The 26,193-nt window shown below is 42.2% G+C and overlaps 1 long non-coding RNA gene across 1 annotated transcript; it reads left to right on the top strand.

Annotated features, from left to right (window-relative positions):
* LOC120983825 lies at positions 1 to 26,193 on the top strand. The gene is made up of 3 exons (XR_005775219.1): positions 1 to 42; positions 25,903 to 26,036; positions 26,149 to 26,193. It is a non-coding gene; the product is annotated as an uncharacterized LOC120983825 (long non-coding RNA).

Here is a 26,193-nt window from a genome sequence, read left to right as displayed (position 1 = left end):
CGTCATCGCAGGTCCTGCAGCCCCAGGAGGTGAGATCTGCAGGTCAGTTATTGGTCTTGGTTCTGGGTTTATTAGAATGGAGCGGTTCTATAGGTGACATATAGCAGGTCCAGCCAGCAGGGGGCAGCACCGGCCATAGAGAGTCTCTGCTCACACAGTCTGGAGGTCAGGAGGGGAGGTCTCCTCAGACATGTCTGCTCTCCCCCTGGAATATTAGGAGACCCCCAGACCCCTGTAAGAGGGGCTGTTCTCCTGGATTAGAGGGGTCTTCCATCACACACTGTTCTGTGATGTCACTAGGATATGGAGTCAGTGTGTGGTCGGTGGGGACAACCTCTTCTAGATGAAGGGGCTGCAGCGCTGTGTCCTCTCCTCACTGTCCCTGCACAGCGGAGGCCGGAGCTCTAATGAGCAGGGACTGTGGAGGAGAGGCCGCGCTGAACCGGTGCTGCCCCCGTCAGTCCCATCCTGGTCCCCGGACCCCACAGATCACACAGTGATGTCTTCTCCTGGTGATAGAACCTCAGTGTCAGGGGAATGTCCCTAGAAAGGGGATGAGATCGGTGACTCGGTGATGACGGCCGTGACCGGGGATTGTCTGCACAGTAGTATGTAGATAAGTGCACACGCGGTGTCTGTACATGTGAATACACACCTGTGTACATACAGAGAGAACTGCAGCCGTAATCAGAGGAGAGAAGCGGCGGACAGGACTTCTCCTCACTCATCACCGCACAGTATAGAGATATTATATAGCTTCTCATGTATATATATATATTACATACACCCCCTGCACTATCATCACCGCACAGTATAGAGATATTATATAGCTTCTCATGTGTATATATATATTACATACACCCCCTACACTATCATCACCGCACAGTATAGAGATATTATATAGCTTCTCATGTATATATATATTACATACACCCCCTACACTATCATCACTGCACAGTATAGAGATATTATATAGCTTCTCATGTATATATATATATTACATACACCCCCTACACTATCATCACCGCACAGTATAGAGATATTATATAGCTTCTCATGTATATATATATATATTACATACACCCCCTACACTATCATCACCGCACAGTATAGAGATATTATATAGCTTCTCATGTGTATATATATATATTACATACACCCCCTACACTATCATCACCGCACAGTATACAGATATTATATAGCTTCTCATGTATATATATTACATACTCCCCCTACACTATCATCACCGCACAGTATAGAGATATTATATAGCTTCTCATGTATATATATATATTACATACACCCCCTACACTATCATCACTGCACAGTATAGAGATATTATATAGCTTCTCATGTATATATATATATTACATACACCCCCTACACTATCATCACTGCACAGTATACAGATATTATATAGCTTCTCATGTGTATATATATATATTACATACACCCCCTACACTATCATCACCCACAGTATAGAGATATTATATAGCTTCTCATGTGTATATATATATTACATACACCCCCTACACTATCATCACCGCACAGTATAGAGATATTATATAGCTTCTCATGTATATATATATTACATACACCCCCTACACTATCATCACCCACAGTATAGAGATATTATATAGCTTCTCATGTATATATATATATATTACATACACCCCCTACACTATCATCACTGCACAGTATAGAGATATTATATAGCTTCTCATGTATATATATTACATACACCCCCTACACTATCATCACCGCACAGTATAGAGATATTATATAGCTTCTCATGTATATATATATTACATACACCCCCTACACTATCATCAGTGCACAGTATAGAGATATTATATAGCTTCTCATGTATATATATATATATATTACATACACCCCTACACTATCATCACCGCACAGTATAGAGATATTATATAGCTTCTCATGTGTATATATATATATTACATACACCCCCTACACTATCATCACCGCACAGTATAGAGATATTATATAGCTTCTCATGTATATATATATATATTACATACACCCCCTACACTATCATCGCCACACAGTATAGAGATATTATATAGCTTCTCATGTATATATATATATTACATACACCCCCTACACTATCATCACCCACAGTATAGAGATATTATATAGCTTCTCATGTATATATATATATATTACATACACCCCCTACACTATCATCACTGCACAGTATAGAGATATTATATAGCTTCTCATGTGTATATATATATTACATACACCCCCTACATTATCATCACTGCACAGTATACAGATATTATATAGCTTCTCATGTATATATATATATATATATATTACATACACCCCCTACACTATCATCACCGCACAGTATAGAGATATTATATAGCTTCTCATGTATGTATATATATATTACATACACCCCCTACACTATCATCCCCGCACAGTATAGAGATATTATATAGCTTCTCATGTATATATATATTACATACACCCCCTACACTATCATCACCGCACAGTATAGAGATATTATATAGCTTCTCATGTATATATATTACATACACCCCCTACACTATCATCACTGCACAGTATAGAGATATTATATAGCTTCTCATGTATATATATATATATTACATACACCCCCTACACTATCATTACCCACAGTATAGAGATATTATATAGCTTCTCATGTATATATATATTACATACACCCCCTACACTATCATCACTGCACAGTATAGAGATATTATATAGCTTCTCATGTATATATATATATATTACATACACCCCCTACACTATCATTACCCACAGTATAGAGATATTATATAGCTTCTCATGTATATATATATTACATACACCCCCTACACTATCATCACTGCACAGTATAGAGATATTATATAGCTTCTCATGTATATATATATATATATTACATACCCCCCTACACTATCATCACCGCACAGTATAGAGATATTATATAGCTTCTCATGTGTATATATATATTACATACACCCCCTACACTATCATCACCGCACAGTATAGATATTATATAGCTCCTCATGTATATATATATTACATACACCCCCTACACTATCATCACCGCACAGTATAGAGATATTATATAGCTTCTCATGTATATATATATATTACATACACCCCCTACACTATCATTACCGCACAGTATAGAGATATTATATAGCTTCTCATGTATATATATATATTACATACACCCCCTACACTATCATCACCGCACAGTATAGAGATATTATATAGCTTCTCATGTATATATATATATATATATATATTACATACACCCCCTACACTATCATCACCGCACAGTATAGATATTATATAGCTTCTCATGTGTATATATATATATATATTACATACACCCCCTACACTATCATCACCGCACAGTATAGAGATATTATATAGCTTCTCATGTGTGTATATATATTACATACACCCCCTACACTATCATCACCGCACAGTATAGAGATATTATATAGCTTCTCATGTATATATATATATTACATACACCCCCTACACTATCATCACCGCACAGTATAGAGATATTATATAGCTTCTCATGTATATATATATTACATACACCCCCCTACACTATCATCACCGCACAGTATAGAGATATTATATAGCTTCTCATGTATATATATATATATATTACATACACCCCCTACACTATCATCACTGCACAGTATAGAGATATTATATAGCTTCTCATGTATATATATATATTACATACACCCCCTACACTATCATCACCGCACAGTATAGAGATATCATATAGCTTCTCATGTATATATACAGTGGCGGAAATAATTATTTGACCCCTCACTGATTTTGTAAGTTTGTCCAATGACAAAGAAATGAAAAGTCTCAGAACAGTATCATTTCAATGGTAGGTTTATTGTAACAGTGGCAGATAGCACATCAAAAGGAAAATCGAAAAAATAACTTTAAATAAAAGATAGCAACTGATTTGCATTTCATTGAGTGAAATAAGTATTTGAACCCTCTAACAAAAAAAGACTTAATACTTGGTGGAAAAACCCTGCTTTGCAAGCACAGAGGTCAAACGTTTCTTGTAATTGATGACCAAGTTTGCGCACATTTTAGGAGGAATGTTGGTCCACTCCTCTTTGCAGATCATCTCTAAATCCCTAAGGTTTCGAGGCTGTCTCTGTGCAACCCTGAGCTTGAGCTCCCTCCATAGGTTTTCGATTGGATTAAGGTCCGGAGACTGACTAGGCCACTCCATGACCTTAATGTGCTTCTTCTTGAGCCACTCCTTTGTTGCCTTTGCTGTATGTTTTGGGTCATTGTCGTGCTGGAACACCCATCCACGACCCATTTTCAGTTTCCTGGCAGAGGGAAGAAGGTTGTCGCTCAGGATTTCACGATACATGGCTCCGTCCATTTTCCCGTTTATGCGAATAAGTTGTCCTGTGCCCTTAGCAGAAAAACACCCCCAAAGCAAAATGTTTCCACCCCCATGCTTGACGGTGGGGACGGTGTTTTGGGGGTCATAGGCAGCATTTTTCTTCCTCCAAACACAGCGAGTTGAGTTAATGCCAAAGAGCTCTATTTTGGTCTCATCAGACCACAGCACCTTCTCCCAGTCACTCTCTGAATCATTCAGGTGTTCATTGGCAAACTTCAGACGGGCCTGCACATGTGCCTTCCTGAGCAGGGGGACCTTGCGAGCCCTGCAGGATTTTAATCCATTGCGGTGTAATGTGTTTCCAATGGTTTTCTTGGTGACTGTGGTCCCTGCTAATTTGAGGTCATTAACTAACTCCTCCCGTGTAGTTCTAGGATGCTTTTTCACCTTTCTCAGAACCATTGACACCCCACGAGGTGAGATCTTGCGTGGAGCCCCAGAGCGAGGTCGATTGATGGTCATTTTGTGCTCCTTCCATTTTCGAACAATCGCACCAACAGTTGTCACCTTCTCTCCCAGCTTCTTGCTAATGGTTTTGTAGCCCATTCCAGCCTTGTGCAGGTCTACAATTTTGTCTCTGACATCCTTGGACAGCTCTTTGGTCTTTCCCATGTTGGAGAGTTTGGAGTCTGCTTGATTGATTGATTCTGTGGACAGGTGTCTTTTATACAGGTGACTAGTTAAGACAGGTGTCCTTAATGAGGGTGACTAATTGAGTAGAAGTGTCTAACCACTCTGTGGGAGCCAGAACTCTTAATGGTTGGTAGGGGTTCAAATACTTATTTCACTCAATGAAATGCAAATCAGTTGCTATCTTTTATTTAAAGATATTTTTTCGATTTTCCTTTTGATGTGCTATCTGCCACTGTTACAATAAACCTACCATTGAAATGATACTGTTCTGAGACTTTTCATTTCTTTGTCATTGGACAAACTTACAAAATCAGTGAGGGGTCAAATAATTATTTCCCCCACTGTATATTAGGGGTGCACCGAAATTCCGGCAGCCGAAAATATCGGCCGAAAATGCACCTAATCCACTTCGGCCGATATTGTTACATATCGGCCGAAAATATGGGGTGTGGGATTTGTCACCCACCATCTGCGGGCGGGCGCCGGGCGGGCGGTTTACTTTGTCACTGCATCTTTATTTTACCTTACGATCGTGATGCTCCAGTAACTAACAACTCTGCAGGCAGAGCGGAGGCCGGCGTAACGTCACTTACTCACGTGACGCGCCTGCTCCGCCTCCTTCATTCATAAAGTGGGCGGAGCAGGTGCGTCACGTGAGTAAGTGACGTTACGCCGCCCTCCGCTCTGCCTGCAGAGTTGTTACCGGAGCGTCACGATTGTAAGGTAAAATAAAGATGCAGTGAGTGATGCTGTGAGCAGCAGGGCTGGGGCTGTTATAGGTAGGGGGATCGGTCTATGGCACTGCTATGGGGAGGGGGGATCTGTGCACTGTTATGGTGAAAGGGATCTGTGCACTGTTATGGGGAAAGGGATCTTTGCACTGTTATGCCCATAACAGTGCACATATCCCCTTTCCATAACAGTGCACAGATCCCCTTTCCATAACAGTGCACAGATCCCCCTCTCCATAACAGCGCCACCCACAGATCCCCCTCTCCATAACAGCGCCACCCACAGATCCCCCTCTCCATAACAGCGCCACCCACAGATCCCCCTCTCCATAACAGCGCCACCCACAGATGAATTTCATTCATGAAAAAGAATTATTAATAAAATCATTAAAAAAAAAGTATTTTAAAAGTATTTGGGCAAAAAGGCAGTTTCGGTTTTCGGTCAAAGGCATCCTGAATTTTCGGTTTCGGTTTCGGACCAGAATTTTCATTTCGGTGCACCCCTAATATATATATATATTACATACACCCCCTACACTATCATCACCGCACAGTATAGAGATATTATATAGCTTCTCATGTATATATATATATTACATACACCCCCTACACTATCATCACCGCACAGTATAGAGATATTATATAGCTTCTCATGTATATATATATATTACATACACCCCCCACACTATCATCACCGCACAGTATAGAGATATTATATAGCTTCTCATGTGTGTATATATATATATATATTACATACACCCCCTACACTGTCATCACCGCACAGTATAGAGATATTATATAGCTTCTCATGTATATATATATATTACATACACCCCCTACACTATCATCACCGCACAGTATAGAGATATTATATAGCTTCTCATGTATATATATATATATTACATACACCCCCTACACTATCATCACCCACAGTATAGAGATATTATATAGCTTCTCATGTATATATATATATTACATACACCCCCTACACTATCATCACCGCACAGTATAGAGATATTATATAGCTTCTCATGTATATATATATATATTACATACACCCCCTACACTATCATCACCCACAGTATAGAGATATTATATAGCTTCTCATGTATATATATATATTACATACACCCCCTACACTATCATCACCGCACAGTATAGAGATATTATATAGCTTCTCATGTGTATATATATATTATATACACCCCTACACTATCATCACCGCACAGTATAGAGATATTATATAGCTTCTCATGTATATATATTACATACACCCCCTACACTGTCATCACTGCACAGTATAGAGATATTATATACCTTCTCATGTATATATATATTACATACACCCCCTACACTATAATCACCGCACAGTATAGAGATATTATATAGCTTCTCATGTATATATATATATATATTACATACACCCCCTACACTGTCATCACTGCACAGTATAGAGATATTATATAGCTTCTCATGTATATATATATATTACATACACCCCTACACTATCATCACCGCACAGTATAAAGATATTATATAGCTTCTCATGTATATATATATATTACATACACCCCCCTACACTATCATCACGTACAGTATAGAGATATTATATAGCTTCTCATGTATATATATATATTACATACACCCCCTACACTATCATCACCGCACAGTATAGAGATATTATATAGCTTCTCATGTGTATATATATATATATATATTACATACACCCCCTACACTATCATCACCGCACAGTATAGAGATATTATATAGCTTCTCATGTATATATATATATTACATACACCCCCCTACACTATCATCACCGCACAGTATAGAGATATTATATAGCTTCTCATGTATATATATATTACATACACCCCCTACACTATCATCACCGCACAGTATAGAGATATTATATAGCTTCTCATGTGTATATATATATATTACATACACCCCCTACACTATCATCACCGCACAGTATAGAGATATTATATAGCTTCTCATGTATATATATATATTACATACACCCCCTACACTATCATCACTGCACAGTATAGAGATATTATATAGCTTCTCATGTATATATATTACATACACCCCCTACACTATCATCACCGCACAGTATAGAGATATTATATAGCTTCTCATGTGTATATATATATATTACATACACCCCCTACACTATCATCACCGCACAGTATAGAGATATTATATAGCTTCTCATGTATATATATATTACATACACCCCCTACACTATCATCACCGCACAGTATAGACATATTATATAGCTTCTCATGTATATATATATATTACATACACCCCCTACACTATCATCACCGCACAGTATAGAGATATTATATAGCTTCTCATGTATATATATATATTACATACTCCCCCTACACTATCATCACCGCACAGTATAGAGATATTATATAGCTTCTCATGTATATATATATATTACATACACCCCCTACACTATCATCACCGCACAGTATAGAGATATTATATAGCTTCTCATGTATGTATATATATATTACATACACCCCCTACACTATCATCCCCGCACAGTATAGAGATATTATATAGCTTCTCATGTATATATATATATTACATACACCCCCTACACTATCATCACCGCACAGTATAGAGATATTATATAGCTTCTCATGTATATATATATATTACATACACCCCCTACACTATCATCACCCACAGTATAGAGATATTATATAGCTTCTCATGTATATATATATATATATTACATACACCCCCTACACTATCATCACCGCACAGTATAGAGATATTATATAGCTTCTCATGTATATATATATATTACATACACCCCCTACACTATCATCACCGCACAGTATAGAGATATTATATAGCTTCTCATGTATATATATATATTACATACACCCCCTACACTATCATCACCGCACAGTATAGAGATATTATATAGCTTCTCATGTATATATATATATTACATACACCCCCTCCACTATCATCCCCGCACAGTATAGAGATATTATATAGCTTCTCATGTGTATATATATATATTACATACACCCCCCTACACTATCATCACTGCACAGTATAGAGATATTATATAGCTTCTCATGTATATATATATATTACATACACCCCCTACACTATCATCACCGCACAGTATAGAGATATTATATAGCTTCTCATGTATATATATATTACATACACCCCCTACACTATCATCACCGCACAGTATAGAGATATTATATAGCTTCTCATGTGTATATATATATATTACATACACCCCCTACACTATCATCCCCGCACAGTATAGAGATATTATATAGCTTCTCATGTATATATATATATTACATACACCCCTTACACTATCATCACCGCACAGTATAGAGATATTATATAGCTTCTCATGTGTATATATATATATATTACATACACCCCCCTACACTATCATCACTGCACAGTATAGAGATATTATATAGCTTCTCATGTATATATACAGGGAGTGCAGAATTATTAGGCAAGTTGTATTTTTGAGGATTAATTTTATTATTGAACAACAACCATGTTCTCAATGAACCCAAAAAACTCATTAATATCAAAGCTGAATATTTTTGGAAGTAGTTTTTAGTTTGTTTTTAGTTTTAGCTATTTTAGGGGGATATCTGTGTGTGCAGGTGACTATTACTGTGCATAATTATTAGGCAACTTAACAAAAAACAAATATATACCCATTTCAATTATTTATTTTTACCAGTGAAACCAATATAACATCTCAACATTCACAAATATACATTTCTGACATTCAAAAACAAAACAAAAACAAATCAGTGACCAATATAGCCACCTTTCTTTGCAAGGACACTCAAAAGCCTGCCATCCATGGATTCTGTCAGTGTTTTGATCTGTTCACCATCAACATTGCGTGCAGCAGCAACCACAGCCTCCCAGACACTGTTCAGAGAGGTGTACTGTTTTCCCTCCTTGTAAATCTCACATTTGATGATGGACCACAGGTTCTCAATGGGGTTCAGATCAGGTGAACAAGGAGGCCATGTCATTAGATTTTCTTCTTTTATACCCTTTCTTGCCAGCCACGCTGTGGAGTACTTGGACGCGTGTGATGGAGCATTGTCCTGCATGAAAATCATGTTTTTCTTGAAGGATGCAGACTTCTTCCTTACCACTGCTTGAAGAAGGTGTCTTCCAGAAACTGGCAGTAGGACTGGGAGTTGAGCTTGACTCCATCCTCAACCCGAAAAGGCCCCACAAGCTCATCTTTGATGATACCAGCCCAAACCAGTACTCCACCTCCACCTTGCTGGCGTCTGAGTCGGACTGGAGCTCTCTGCCCTTTACCAATCCAGCCACGGGCCCATCCATCTGGCCCATCAAGACTCATTCTCATTTCATCAGTCCATAAAACCTTAGAAAAATCAGTCTTGAGATATTTCTTGGCCCAGTCTTGACGTTTCAGCTTTTGTGTCTTGTTCAGTGGTGGTCGTCTTTCAGCCTTTCTTACCTTGGCCATGTCTCTGAGTATTGCACACCTTGTGCTTTTGGGCACTCCAGTGATGTTGCAGCTCTGAAATATGGCCAAACTGGTGGCAAGTGGCATCTTGGCAGCTGCACGCTTGACTTTTCTCAGTTCATGGGCAGTTATTTTGCACCTTGGTTTTTCCACACGCTTCTTGCGATCCTGTTGACTATTTTGAATGAAACGCTTGATTGTTCGATGATCACGCTTCAGAAGCTTTGCAATTTTAAGAGTGCTGCATCCCTCTGCAAGATATCTCACTATTTTTGACTTTTCTGAGCCTGTCAAGTCCTTCTTTTGACCCATTTTGCCAAAGGAAAGGAAGTTGCCTAATAAATATGCACACCTAATATAGGGTGTTGATGTCATTAGACCACACCCCTTCTCATTACAGAGATGCACATCACCTGATATGCTTAATTGGTAGTAGGCTTTCGAGCCTATACAGCTTGGAGTAAGACAACATGCATAAAGAGGATGATGTGGTCAAAATACTCATTTGCCTAATAATTCTGCACGCAGTGTATATATTACATACCCCCCCTACACTATCATCACCGCACAGTATAGAGATATTATATAGCTTCTCATGTATATATATATATTACATACACCCCCTACACTATCATCACCGCACAGTATAGAGATATTATATAGCTTCTCATGTATATATATATATATATATATTACATACACCCCCTACACTATCATCACCGCACAGTATAGAGATATTATATAGCTTCTCATGTATATATATATATATATATATTACATACACCCCCTACACTATCATCACCGCACAGTATAGAGATATTATATAGCTTCTCATGTATATATATATTACATACACCCCCTACACTATCATCACCGCACAGTATAGAGATATTATATAGCTTCTCATGTATATATATATATTACATACACCCCCTACACTATCATCACCACACAGTATAGAGATATTATATAGCTTCTCATGTATATATATTACATACACCCCCTACACTATCATCACCGCACAGTATAGAGATATTATATAGCTTCTCATGTATATATATTACATACACCCCCTACACTATCATCACCGCACAGTATAGAGATATTATATAGCTTCTCATGTATATATATATATTACATACACCCCCTACACTATCATCACCGCACAGTATAGCAGGGCTCCAGATGGCGACCAAAACGGTCGCCAATGCGCCTTAAAATTTGCAGTTTGCGACAAGACTTTTTAGTCTTGTCGCCATTTGCGACTATACCGCCGCGCTCCTGCGCAGCCTAAGTTCTCTTCACTAGCACACGGCACAGTGGAGAAGGAAGGAGTCCCTCCCTCTCCACTGTGACGCGGCCGCCACTACCACAAATGGGGAGATAGCAGGGGAGGAGCTGTCGCCACTGCGCCACCAATGAATGTAAAACATAAGTATAGGCAGCGGTATCACAGACCCGGCACCCGGCCTCAATATCAGGGCATGCGATCCGCGGCCATTAACCCCTCAGGTGCCCCAGATCGCATGCCCTGTTATTGAGGCCGGGTGCTGGGTCTGTGATACCGCTGCAGACAATTGTAGGACCTTTCGTGGGTGTAAAGAATATGAACGTAGTAGCAGGCTGCATAGAGCGGCGCCCAGGGATCTAAGTGCACTTACTATTATTCCTGGGCGTCGCTCCGTTCGTCCGCTGTGGCCCCCGGTATTTTCAGCATTCAGAGCAAGGAGGAGGAGACGCCAGTGTCTCTCCGTCTCCATAACAGCAGCGCTGTCCAATCACAGCTCAGAACTCAGAGCCAGGGAGAAAAAATCCTCCCTGGTTCTGAGCTGTGATTGGACAGCGCTGCTGTTATGGAGAGGGAGAGACACTGGCGTCTCCTCCTCCTTGCTCTGAATGCTGAAAATACCAAAGCCTCTCCCCCCCCCCCCTATTATCACTGGCCACAAGTCCCCCCCCATTATCATTGGCCACAAGTCCCCCCCCCCATTATCACTGGCCACAAGTCCCCCCCCCATTATCACTGGCCACAAGTCCCCCCCCCCCATTATCACTGGCCACAAGTCCCCGTCCCCCCATTATCACTGGCCACAAGTCTGTCCGTCCCGTCCCCATTGTTATATGGTGGCCACAGGGTCCCATCCCCTTCATTGGTGGCAGTGGCAGATTACACTGCTGGGGCTCAGATCGTTACCATGGCAGCCAGGACGCTACTGAAGCCCTGGCTGCCATGTTCAGCTCCCTGCTGCTGTGTGCACAGAGCCCAGGGCAGCAGGGAGATGTGTGAGGTCCTATTCACCCTGATAGAGATCTATCAGGGTGAATAGCACAAGGGATGAAAAGATCCAGGTTCTAGGGAAGAAATGGTTATTAAATAAAAAGTAAAAAAAAAAAAAAACACCAAAATACTAAAAGTTTAAATGGCCCCTGCCCAGTTTTACATATAAAATTTACAAACAATAAAGAATAAACATATTACATATCGCCACGTCCCAAAAAGTGTGAGCTATTAAAATATAAAAAAATATTTCCGCTCGGTAAAGGCCGTAACAAAAAAAAAAATCTCTAAACCACGCAATTCGCCATTTTTAGTCACATTGTCCCCCAGAAAATGTCCCTGGATGTGAGAGGTATGTGGTGCTGTTTTCTCCTATATGTAGTGCACCTGCGTCTCATCTACTCAAAGTCCTTTTTTTTTTAATTATATGCATTTTAAATTTGGCGACTAAAAATTTTTATTTGGCTCCTGGTCATTTTTTTTTGTCTGGAGCACTGTATAGATATATTATATAGCTTCTCATGTATATATATATATTACATACACCCCCTACACTATCATCACCCACAGTATAGAGATATTATATAGCTTCTCATGTATATATATATATATATTACATACACCCCCTACACTATCATCACCGCACAGTATAGAGATATTATATAGCTTCTCATGTATATATATATATTACATACACCCCCCTACACTATCATCACCGCACAGTATAGAGATATTATATAGCTTCTCATGTGTATATATATATTACATACCCCCCTACACTATCATCCCCGCACAGTATAGAGATATTATATAGCTTCTCATGTATATATATATTACATACACCCCCTACACTATCATCACCGCACAGTATATAGATATTATATAGCTTCTCATGTATATATATATTACATACACCCCCTACACTATCATCACCGCACAGTATACAGATATTATATAGCTTCTCATGTGTATATATATATATTACATACACCCCCTACACTATCATCACCGCACAGTATAGAGATATTATATAGCTTCTCATGTATATATATATATTACATATACCCCCTACACTATCATCACCGCACAGTATAGAGATATTATATAGCTTCTCATGTATATATATATTACATACACCCCCCTACACTATCATCACCGCACAGTATAGAGATATTATATAGCTTCTCATGTATATATATACACTGCTCAAAAAAATAAAGGGAACACAAAAATAACACATCCTAGATCTGAGTTAATTAAATATTCTTCTGAAATACTTTGTTCTTTACATAGTTGAATGTGCTGACAACAAAATCACACAAAAATAAAAAAATGTCAATCAAATTTTTTAACCCATGGAGGTCTGGATTTGGAGTCACACTCAAATTTAAAGTGGAAAAACACACTACAGGCTGATCCAACTTTGATGTAATGTCCTTAAAACAAGTCAAAATGAGGCTCAGTAGTGTGTGTGGCCTCCACGTGCCTGTATGACCTCTCTACAATGCCTGTGCATGCTCCTGATGAGGTGGCGGACGGTCTCCTGAGGGATCTCCTCCCAGACCTGGACTAAAGCATCTGCCAACTCCTGGACAGTCTGTGGTGCAACGTGACGTTGGTGGATAGAGCCAGACATAATGTCCCAGATGTGCTCAATTGGATTCAGGTCTGGGGAACGGGCGGGCCAGTCCATAGCATCAATGCCTTCGTCTTGCAGGAACTGCTGACACACTCCAGCCACATGAGGTCTAGCAGTGTTTTGCATTAGGAGGAACCCAGGGCCAACCGCACCAGCATATGGTCTCACAAGGGGTCTGAGGATCTCATCTCGGTACCTAATGGCAGTCAGGCTACCTCTGGCGAGCACATAGAGGGCTGTGCGGCCCTCCAAAGAAATGCCACCCCACACCATTACTGACCCAATGCCAAACCGGTCATGCTGGAGGATGTTGCAGGCAGCAGAACGTTCTCCACGGCGTCTCCAGACTCTGTCACATCTGTCACATGTGCTCAGTGTGAACCTGCTTTCATCTGTGAAGAGCACAGGGCGCCAGTGGCGAATTTTCCAATCTTGGTGTTCTCTGGCAAATGCCAAATGTCCTGCACGGTGTTGGGCTGTAAGCACAACCCCCACCTGTGTACGTCGGGCCCTCATATCACCCTCATGGAGTCTGTTTCTGACCGTTTGAGCAGACACATGCACATTTGTGGCCTGCTGGAGGTCATTTTGCAGGGCTCTGGCAGTGCTCCTCCTGTTCCTCCTTGCACAAAGGCGGAGGTAGCGGTCCTGCTGCTGGGTTGTTGCCCTCCTACGGCCTCCTCCACGTCTCCTGATGTACTGGCCTGTCTCCTGGTAGCGCCTCCATGCTCTGGACACTACGCTGACAGACACAGCAAACCTTCTTGGCACAGCTCGCATTGATGTGCCATCCTGGATAAGCTGCCTTACCTGAGCCACTTGTGTGGGTTGTAGACTCCGTCTCATGCTACCACTAGAGTGAAAGCACCGCCAGCATTCAAAAGTGACCAAAACATCAGCCAGGAAGCATAGGAACTGAGAAGTGGTCTGTGGTCACCACCTGCAGAACCACTCCTTTATTGGGGGTGTCTTGCTAATTGCCTATAATTTCCACCTGTTGTCTATCCCATTTGCACAACAGCATGTGAAATTGATTGTCACTCAGTGTTGCTTCCTAAGTGGACAGTTTCTGGTGAAGAGGTAAGGAATTTGCTAGACACAGTATCTCTATTGTCTGATTGCAAGTGAGCATAGGCAAGTAAGGTGTTAATTTGCTGTTGGGGGAGGAGCCTTTGTGGGAGTTTGTGTATATATATCCACACAGTATTAGCTTGCTAATTATAGCTTGCTGCTTTTCCAAGGCTGCTATTTTAAGTGCTGCTTGTTATAAGTGCATTGGAGATATTCAGGAGGTAATCTGGAGGTGGATACAATCTAAACAAGTAAGATTTGTTTGTTTAAAATCTTTCCCCTCTTTGCGATGGCAGATCTGGTTCTGTGCAGGAATTGTTGTGCTTTTATTTCAGGTTCCACTCTTCAAAGGTTTGGATACTGTCTGATCTGTAGACAGCTCTCCATAATGCAGCAGGAAATTACCTTTTTGAAATATGAGATTTTTAAATTAACCACTAAACAAACTCAGGCTGAGAACATTGCAATGCCACTGCCACAGAGGCCCCCTAGAAATGGAAGATGGGTTACTGTAGGTTCAGGTAGACTGAGAGTTGTGGATAGAAGGCATGTCCCACAGTCTGTGGCTCTCCATAATTCATTTGCAGCACTTTCAGAGTGCAAGAGCAACATGGAGGATGGCTCAAGCACAGTGGGTGAGAAACAATCATCTCCCATGCCTAAAGTATGTAAGACTGCAGCCAAAGACAAAAAGGAGAAGGTGAGGATTGATAGTAAGCAGCTGTTGGTGGGCGATTCCATCTTAAGAGGTGTGAAGTTTGAGGAGAATGGTGTTGTGAGATGTCTCCCTGGTGCTACCGCTAGCAGGGATAGACGACCGATCCTAAATATTGTTAGGCAAGCAAAGCAGGAAAGGGAAGTGGATGTTATTCTCCATCTTGGGACAAACGATCTGGCTTGCAATGAGGTTTCAAAGGTGAAAGAAGCTTTTCATACACTTGGAAAGGATATACTGGAGGTTGCATCAACTGTTTCATTCTCTGCAGTTTTGCCTGTGCATAACCTTCAGCATGACAGGAAGATGTGCATTAAGGAATTCAATGTATGGCTTGGTGAATGGTGTCTGAACCAAGGGTTTGGCTTTGTGTCTCATGATAGCTCTTGTTGGAATGGAAAAGAACTGTACAAGAAAGATGGTTTGCATCTTTCTCTCAAGGGAACGAATGTCCTCGGTGAACAGTTCCAAGTATTTGCTAAGGAGCATTTAAACTAGGAAAGGGGGGCAAAAGAGTGATAATCCAGCAGTCCGACTGAGAATATAGATGTAGTGGCTGTTACTGAGACGTGGTTCAAGGGGAGTAATGACTGGGATATATCAATACCAGGGTTCTCTCTATACAGGAAAGACAGAGAAGGCAAGAAGGGGGAGGGGTGACCCTGTATGTGAAAGATAGCATAAAATCTAATTTGATACAAGTTAGCGAGAACAATTTAGAGTCAGTTTGGGTTACCTTGCAGCTTGATAATCATAAGGTAACTCGTGTAGGTGTGATATATAGACCACCTAGCCAAGTCAAAGAATTAGATGATCTACTAGTTGAGGAAATAGCTAAAATGACATTGAAGGGGGAAGTTATCATTATGGGAGACTTCAATCTTCCAGATGTAAACTGGAAAACCAAAATAGCTAGTTCTGCCAAGAGTACATATATTCTAAATTCCCTACTGGGATTATCTCTACAGCAAGTAGTGGAGGAGCCAACCCGGAAGGAGGCCATTTTAGATTTAGTATTCACAAATGGGAATTTGGTATCTGATATTACTGTAGGGGAAAGCTTGGGATCTAGTGATCACTAGTCAGTGTGGTTTACTATAAGTACAGTGACTGAGTCACACCACACAAAAACAAAAGTTTTAGATTTTAGAAAAACAGACTTTTCTAAAATCAGATTAGTGGTATACGAGTCCCTATCAGACTGGAACAGTTTAATTGGAGTCCAGGAGAAATGGGACTACTTAAAAGTGGCACTATTGAAGGCAACCGAAGATTGCATTAGGCTTGTCAGTAAAAGCAAAAAAAAGGAAGAGACCACTGTGGTACTCAGCAGAAGTGGCCAAAATCATTAAAAACAAAAAGATAGCATTAAGGAATTATAAAAAAAAAAAAACGAGGATGACCGACAAATTTATAAGATTAGGCAGAGAGAGGCCAAACAAGTTATAAGAGCTTCTAAAGCACAGGCAGAAGAGAAATTAGCTCAGTCAGGGAAAAAAGGCGATAAGGCATTCTTCAGATACATAAATGAAAAAAGGAAACTAAAACAAGGAATTACCAAATTAAAAACTAAAGAAGGAAGGTATATGGAAGAAGATAAAGAACTAGCTGACTGCCTCAATGAATACTTCTGTTCAGTTTTTACAAAGGAAAATGAAGGAGAAGGACCTTAGTTGGGAAAGAAGACTAATGAATCTTTTGACGCATGTGTCTTTACAGAGGAAGAGGTTCTAAGTCAACTGTCTAAAATGAATACAAATAAGTCACAGGGGCCTGATGGGATACACCCAAAGCTATTAAAAGAGCTCAGCGGTGAACTAGCAAAACCATTAACAGATTTATTTAACCAATCACTGGCAACAGGAGTCGTCCCAGAAGATTGGAAATTAGCAAATGTTGTGCCCATTCACAAGAAAGGTAGTAGGGAGGAATCGGCAACTATAGGCCAGTAAGCCTGACATCAATAGTGGGGAAATTAATGGAAACCATACTTAAGGAGAGGATTGTGGACCATCTAAAATCCCATGGATAGAAAGATGAAAAACAGCATGGGTTTACTTCAGGGAGATCATGTCAAACTAATCTTATTGATTTTTTTGATTGGGTGCCTAAAATAATAGATGGAGGAGGTGCAGTAGACATCGCTTATCTACACTTTAGTAAGGCTTTTGATACTGTCCCACATAGAAGGCTTATCAATAAAGTCATTGGGCTTGGACTCCCATATTGTTGAATGGATTAGGCAGTGGCTGAGGGACAGGCAACAGAGGGTTGTAGTCAATGGAGTATATTCAGACCAAGTCTTGTTACCAGTGGGGTACCTCAGGGATCTGTTCTGGGACCCATATTGTTTAATATCTTTATCAGCGAAATTGCAGAAGGCCTCAATGGTAAGGTGTGTCTTTTTACTGATGACACAAAGATTTGTAACAGGGTTGATGTTCCTGGAGGAATACACCAAATGGAAAAGGACTTAGGAAAACTAGAGGAATGGTCAAAAATCTGGCAACTAAAATTTAATGTTGATAAGTGCAAGATAACGCACCTGGGACGTAAAAACCCAAGAGCAGACTATAAAATCAGTGATACAGTCCTAACCTCAGTATCTGAGGAAAGGGATTTAGGGGTCATTATTTCAGAAGACTTAAAGGTAGGCAGATAATGTCATAGAGCAGCAGGAGATGCTAGCAGAATGCTTGGGTGTATAGGGAGAGGCATTACCAGTAGGCAGAGGGGGGTGCTCATTCCGCTCTACAGAGCACTAGTGAGACCTCATCTGGAGTATTGTGCTCAGTACTGGAGACCATATCTCCAGAAGGATATTGATACTTTGGAGAGAGTTCAGAGAAGAGCTACTAAACTGGTACATGGATTGCAGGATAAAACTTACCAGGAAAGATTAAAGGACCTTAACATGTATAGCTTGGAAGAAAGACGAGACAGAGGGGATATGAGAGAAACTTTTAAATACATAAAGGGAATCAACAAGGTAAAAGAGAAAAGAATATTTAAAAGAAGAAAAACTGCTACAAGAGGACATAGTTTTAAATTAGAGAGGCAAAGGTTTAAAAGTAATATCAGGAAGTATTACTTTACTGAGAGAGTAGTGGATGCATGGAATAGCCTTCCTGCAGAAGTGGAAGGTTTAAGCATGCATGGGATAGGTATAAGGCCATCCTTCATATAAGATAGGGCCAGGGGCTATCCATAGTATTTAGTATATTGGGCAGACTAGATGGGCCAAATGGTTCTTATCTGCCGACACATTCTATGTTTCTATGTTTGATTTCACAGAAGTGTGATTGACTTGGAGTTACATTGTGTAGTTTAAGTGTTCCCTTTATTTTTTTGAGCAGTGTATATTGTGGGGGGTTTTCTCTGGTAGACAGGGTAGCAGACGCAGTATAGAGGAAATCACAAAGTCTTTAACTTAAACAGTTCGGTGTTTATTCACACATAAGGAAAAAATTAAATGACCGTTCAGTCTTGGTTTTCGTTTAAACCATGCAATGTCCATAGAACAAAATCTTTACCTGTTTAGCAGTTTTCCACCCGCAGTCCACGGCTTTAGGGGCCTGTTTCCCGGCATGCGGATCTCAGCCCTTTATCACCGCACAAATTCACAGGTCCCAAAACACAGAGACTCCCCAGCTTCTCTGTCAGGTGGAGGATAAACCACACACAGCTGAGACTGGCGGCTGGGTTTTATATAGGCCAATAAATACCCGGCCTGGATCACTTTGGCTACTCCTAGTAAGAGCCCGTATCGGCTTTACAGCCATACTAACACCAGTGTCAGTCAGCATTAGCTGCCGCTGACACTTAAAACTACTGGCTCTTACCTCACCAAGGCCAGATGACTTGGTGACACATACCTTCCATCAATGACGGCCCCTTGCTCCTTCCTACAATATATACTGTATATACACTCACCTAAAGAATTATTAGGAACACCTGTTCTATTTCTCATTAATGCAATTATCTAGTCAACCAATCACATGGCAGTTGCTTCAATGCATTTAGGGGGGTGCTCCTGGTCAAGACAATCTCCTGAACTCCAAACTGAATGTCAGAATGGGAAAGAAAGGTGATTTAAGCAATTTTGAGCGTGGCATGGTTGTTGGTGCCAGACGGGCTGGTCTGAGTATTTCACAATCTGCTCAGTTACTGGGATTTTCACGCACAACCATTTCTAGGGTTTACAAAGAATGGTGTGAAAAGGGAAAAACATCCAGTATGCGGCAGTCCTGTGGGCAAAAATGCCTTGTGGATGCTAGAGGTCAGAGGAGAATGGGCCGACTGATTCAAGCTGATAGAAGAGCAACGTTGACTGAAATAACCACTCGTTACAACCGAGGTATGCAGCAAAGCATTTGTGAAGCCACAACACGCACAACCTTGAGGCGGATGGGCTACAACAGCAGAAGACCCCACCGGGTACCACTCATCTCCACTACAAATAGGAAAAAGAGGCTACAATTTGCACGAGCTCACCAAAATTGGACTGTTGAAGACTGGAAAAATGTTGCCTGGTCTGATGAGTCTCGATTTCTATTGAGACATTCAAATGGTAGAGTCCGAATTTGGCGTAAACAGAATGAGAATATGTGTCCATCCTCTGATGGCTACTTCCAGCAGGATAATGCACCATGTCACAAAGCTCGAATCATTTCAAATTGGTTTCTTGAACATGACAATGAGTTCACTGTACTAAAATGGCCCCACAGTCACCAGATCTCAACCCAATAGAGCATCTTTGGGATGTGGTGGAGCGGGAGCTTCGTGCCCTGGATGTGCATCCCTCAAATCTCCATCAACTGCAAGATGCTATCCTATCAATATGGGCCAACATTTCTAAAGAATGCTATCAGCACCTTGTTGAATCAATGCCACGTAGAATTAAGGCAGTTCTGAAGGCAAAAGGGGGTCCAACACCGTATTAGTATGGTGTTCCTAATAATTCTTTAGGTGAGTGTATATTAAATTGCAAATCCACAAAACACAGATACCGGCCAAATGTGGAACGCACACGGGCAGCTCTATGATAGAAATGCAGGGCTGCGGAATGAAAGTACACGGTGTGCTGTCCGCATCCTCTGCGGCCCAATTTAAATGGATGGTTCCGCTTCCCTCCTGCAAAATTGTGGAACGGATGCGGACCCGTAAATATGGTTGTGTGAATGGGCCCTTAGAATATATTCACATGAGAAAATGGCCGTTAAAATGGTCCTCTTCAAATGTATGGGGGCTGTCGGTCAGTGAAAACAGACAAAATACGACATGTCCATGTCCCCGGCTACATTCACACGGACACACTGTCTGGTTTTCATGACCATTTTGCATCAGTTTTCTAATTGCCTTTAAACACTGATGTTGTTTATTGGCCTTGAAGGCACTTATTTTATGCCCCCCCAATAGTGGCCCCAAGTATAAATAATGGCACCTTAGTGCCCCCCAGTATTAGTTTCCCACATAGTACCCCTCCATATAAATGATGGCCCCTTATATATATTTGTAACGGCATACAAGGGAATGCTCCAATCTCCGAACGGGATACAAAGTAGCACTCCAAACTGGAACCTCACGAATAGCTGCTAGCAGACGAACAGGGATCAGCTTACACTTCTGGCAATCGGTCTTCTAACAGCATACAGCGAATCCCCCCAAGAACGAGACAAGGCTCCGTGTTGAGGGTCAAACAGTGGTCTGACTGTACTTCACGTACAGCCTCTTTTATTCATAAACCACAAACATAGTACTGCCCACAAGGGTTTGAAATACAACCAATCAGTAATTTACAACACATACAATGTAACTACAGCAACCAATCGTTCACGCCCCCAGAGGACCAGAATGAAGACTGTGACATAGGACAACATATCCCCACAATGCATCATGGTTTCCTCCTCTCTGCCCCGGCGGAGACAACCTGAGGAGCAATCCAATTATCTCTGAGGACAAAGGGAGATCGCCAATACACATGTGAGGACAACAGAACAGACATCACCATTTAAACACACAATGGGACAATGGCACAATAGAAACACACCCAGCATTTCCTCCCAAGCTGACAAGTTACACTTATTATAAATTGTTACAACTTTGTGAGTTTACATTGGCCATACATATAACTAACATCAATTTAAACAGTATAACTTGGGGACAAACCTATCCAAAATTCACTTGAATAGGTTCAGGGGTTTAAAAGTTAGTATATGGCCCATAATCCAGGGGCAAAAGGCCAGCAGCCAGTCCTCTCCAAAACCCAGTGGCGAGGTTGGTTTTGCCACACATCTCCACCCCCCAGGGAAGACTAACCAGGTACCTGACCTCACGCCGGTCGGTACCTGAGTTAGTCTGGCAGCCCACCCACAACCAAATACTGGACCTGTTGACTTTAGTAGCCTGTCTCTGTCCAGTGAGTCCACCAAGGTTATGTTGGAAGCTGGTACTCCCGGTCTCTGTGTTGCTCCCTGGCTTGGAGTGGAGGTTGCTTTGTGGGCAGGGATCAGCGGTACTCTGCCCTGGTGCCAGCGCTACCACGGAAGAAGCCTGGTTGGAGCCTGGTTGTTGGAGGGGGAGACCGACTGTCTCTACCCCCTGTGCTGTAAGTGCAGAGACCACGGTCCCATCTGCACTGTTGTGGGGCTTACTGTCTCCCCCTGGTACGTTAAGCTGCCGCTGGGGAGAGGGGGTAACGAGCTCCTCTCCCATACATACTTCCAGCCGCTGGGGAGGGCGACCGACCGTCTCCGCTCCCAATACAGTGTCCTGCTGCTGGGGAAAGGAGACTGGGCTCTCTATTCCCTGTTGGACACTCTGCCGCTGGGGGACAGGACCGACTGTCTTTGCCCCCTGTAACTCTGCCTGCCGCTGGGGAAAGGAGACTGGGCTCTCTATTCCCTGCTGGACACTCTGCCTCTGGGGGACAGGACCGACTGTCTCTGCCCCCTGTAACTCCGCCTGCTGCTGGGGAAAGGAGACTGGGCTCCCAATTCCCAAAAAATCATGCTGCTGCTGGGGGGCAGGAACAACTACCTCTGCCCCTTGTAACTCAGCCTGCCGCTGGGGAGGGAGGACGCTGCTCTCCTCTCCCTGCATTTCACACTGCCTTCCCGGCATATCACTCTGCTGCTGGGGGGCAGGAACAACTACCTCTGCCCCCTGTACCTCAGCCTGCCGCTGGGGAGGGAGGACGCTGCTCTCCTCTCCCTGCACTTCACACTGCCGCTGGGGAATGGAGACTGGGCTCCCAATTCCCTGCAGGACCGGTGGAGAGACCTCGGTCTCATCTCTACCGGCCACCTGGGGTCCTTCCCAGTAACATTCTACAATATATGCCCAGCTGAATGGGTCTGGATCTGGGTCTGTCACCTTACCGTCCTGCTGAGCCTTCTCAATGGAGTGGAAGAGATCTCGGTAGTCCTGCTCCAGTTCCCACTCCAGGGTTGCTAGGTGAGCCAGGTCTTGCTCTACTTCATGGGGGTCATCCCACTCATGCCTAGCCTCCCTCTCATAGAAAATGTCCTGAAGTCTGGACTGTGCAGGGCTCCCGAAGTCAGGCTCTGCAAAGGACTCCCATAACAAGCCAGGACCATAAAACTCCTCTCCCTCTGGCTTGTCATGTTCGGCTGTCCAGGGTATATACTGTGCCATATACCACCAAAGCGCCTGGTAGGCATCCTCCAGCCATAGCTCCTGCCATACCCGGTGCTCTAGTTCCTTCACCCATTCCTCCAGGGGCTGCTCTCCCAGGAAGGGCATCCGCAGGGCCACTTGCTTCTGCAACCGCTGCTCTTCACTGGGGAGACTCTCACCCCGCTGGTATTGTAGATTATCCAGGGCCTGGTACCAGATGCCTTTCCTTAATGCATCCCGGCCATCCAGGTCCTCCTCCTCATATAACACTGCTGGTTCCATCCTGCTACTGTCAGGGACGCTGTACTGGGACATGCGTTGTCCTTTAAATTGTAGAATCCACAGAAATGGTGTCTCCTGTAGCTGTCCTTCTGGCTGTAGGAACGATCCCGCTGCTTGCCACCAATGTAACGGACCGTTTCCGCAGACAAGGGGTTAAAATCCGTTTAGGCGATAAGCCCCTTTCTGAGAGACAGGCACAGCTACTGCAGGATACACCAAAGTCCCGAACTGGATACAAAGTAGCACTCCAAACTGGAACCTCACGAATAGCTGCTAGCAGACGAACAGGGATCAGCTTACACTTCTGGCAATCGGTCTTCTAACAGCATACAGCGAATCCCCCCAAGAACGAGACAAGGCTCCGTGTTGAGGGTCAAACAGTGGTCTGACTGTACTTCACGTACAGCCTCTTTTATTCATAAACCACAAACATAGTACTGCCCACAAGGGTTTGAAATACAACCAATCAGTAATTTACAACACATACAATGTAACTACAGCAACCAATCGTTCACGCCCCCAGAGGACCAGAATGAAGACTGTGACATAGGACAACATATCCCCACAATGCATCATGGTTTCCTCCTCTCTGCCCTGGCGGAGACAACCTGAGGAGCAATCCAATTATCTCTGAGGACAAAGGGAGATCGCCAATACACATGTGAGGACAACAGAACAGACATCACCATTTAAACACACAATGGGACAATGGCACAATAGAAACACACCCAGCATTTCCTCCCAAGCTGACAAGTTACACTTATTATAAATTGTTACAACTTTGTGAGTTTACATTGGCCATACATATAACTAACATCAATTTAAACAGTATAACTTGGGGACAAACCTATCCAAAATTCACTTGAATAGGTTCAGGGGTTTAAAAGTTAGTATATGGCCCATAATCCAGGGGCAAGAGGCCAGCAGCCAGTCCTCTCCAAAACCCAGTGGCGAGGTTGGTTTTGCCACAATATTTGTGTCCCATTGTGCCCCCAGTATAAATTTTGCCCCCCCCCCCATCCCCAGTAGTGTTAATAGATGGATGATGAATGATGGTGTCAGGTCCTAGAGCCTGAGGAGGAGAGTGTCCCTGCGGGTGCAAGTGGATGAGGTGAGTATAATTTTTTTTTATTGTAAGCCCTGAATGGCATTTGGTGTACCTGTTTTTAATGGTTGTCAAACGGGTGCACTCCTTTCTATTCATCTGTTAAAAACAGTCCCATTGCTCATCAGTGCGGTCTGTCTGGCCGCAACATGTCCTATCTTTTGATGTCTGCTGTTCACTGGCCGTTAAAAAATAGCCCTGTGATTAGCCTCATTGACCTCAATTGGTTCTAAAAATAGTGAATGTGGCCTTAAAGACCATTTACACAGCCAGATAATTACAATAAATGGCCACTTGAGCGATCAGTCAGTCCTTACGATCATTCATGCAGCTGTTCATTTCCACCTCTTTACACAGGACAATGCACTGCCGACAAACATTCATATGAAAGATGCAATGTATAGTGTGCTATCAGTAATCCTTAATGGAGTTGTCTTATCATAGGAATGTATTCCCTACACATAGGACAGAAGATAAGTATCTGATTGGTGGGGGTCTGACCACTGGGATCCCCACCAATCACAAGTATGAGGTGCCAGAATGTATGAACCGGTGGTCACACCATTCAACTCTATGGGACTGACAAAGAGAAGATGAATACAGAGCTCGGCGATCTCCGGCAGTCCCATGGAGTTGATTGGAGCAGAAGCACAAATGTGTCACCACCGCTCTATACACTCTTACACCGTATTCTTGTGATTCGTGGCGATCCGAGCGGTTGAACCTCCACAGATCAGATTTACTGATTACTCACTTTACTTCATGTAAGATGTTCTTCTAAACACAATTTTGCTCTCAATCCTCAATGTTTCCTCAGGTTCTCTAGTTTTCTTTTGAAAGACAATGGTCCTTTCCATCAATGACCCACCAAGGATGGAGAAGAACACAGACCTCATGGCTGCGAGGATATTAGACCTCACTCTGGAGATCATCTCCTTGATAACTGGAGAGGTGAGAGTCTCACATGACATCACTCTTATCTCTGGTAATAAACCAGGGAAATATCTGGAAAGGTGAAGGATTCTTAGAATCTCTGTAGTGATCGGCGTCTCCGCATACACAGGATTACACAGTAGTGAAGAAGTCGTCTGGTGAGTGTGTGACACCC

This window comes from Bufo bufo, unplaced genomic scaffold (genome assembly GCF_905171765.1).
Source record: "Bufo bufo unplaced genomic scaffold, aBufBuf1.1, whole genome shotgun sequence".
Taxonomy (NCBI): Eukaryota; Metazoa; Chordata; class Amphibia; order Anura; family Bufonidae; genus Bufo; species Bufo bufo.
Note: the sequence above shows the minus strand (reverse complement) of the source record. Positions and strands in the feature narration are given on the sequence as shown.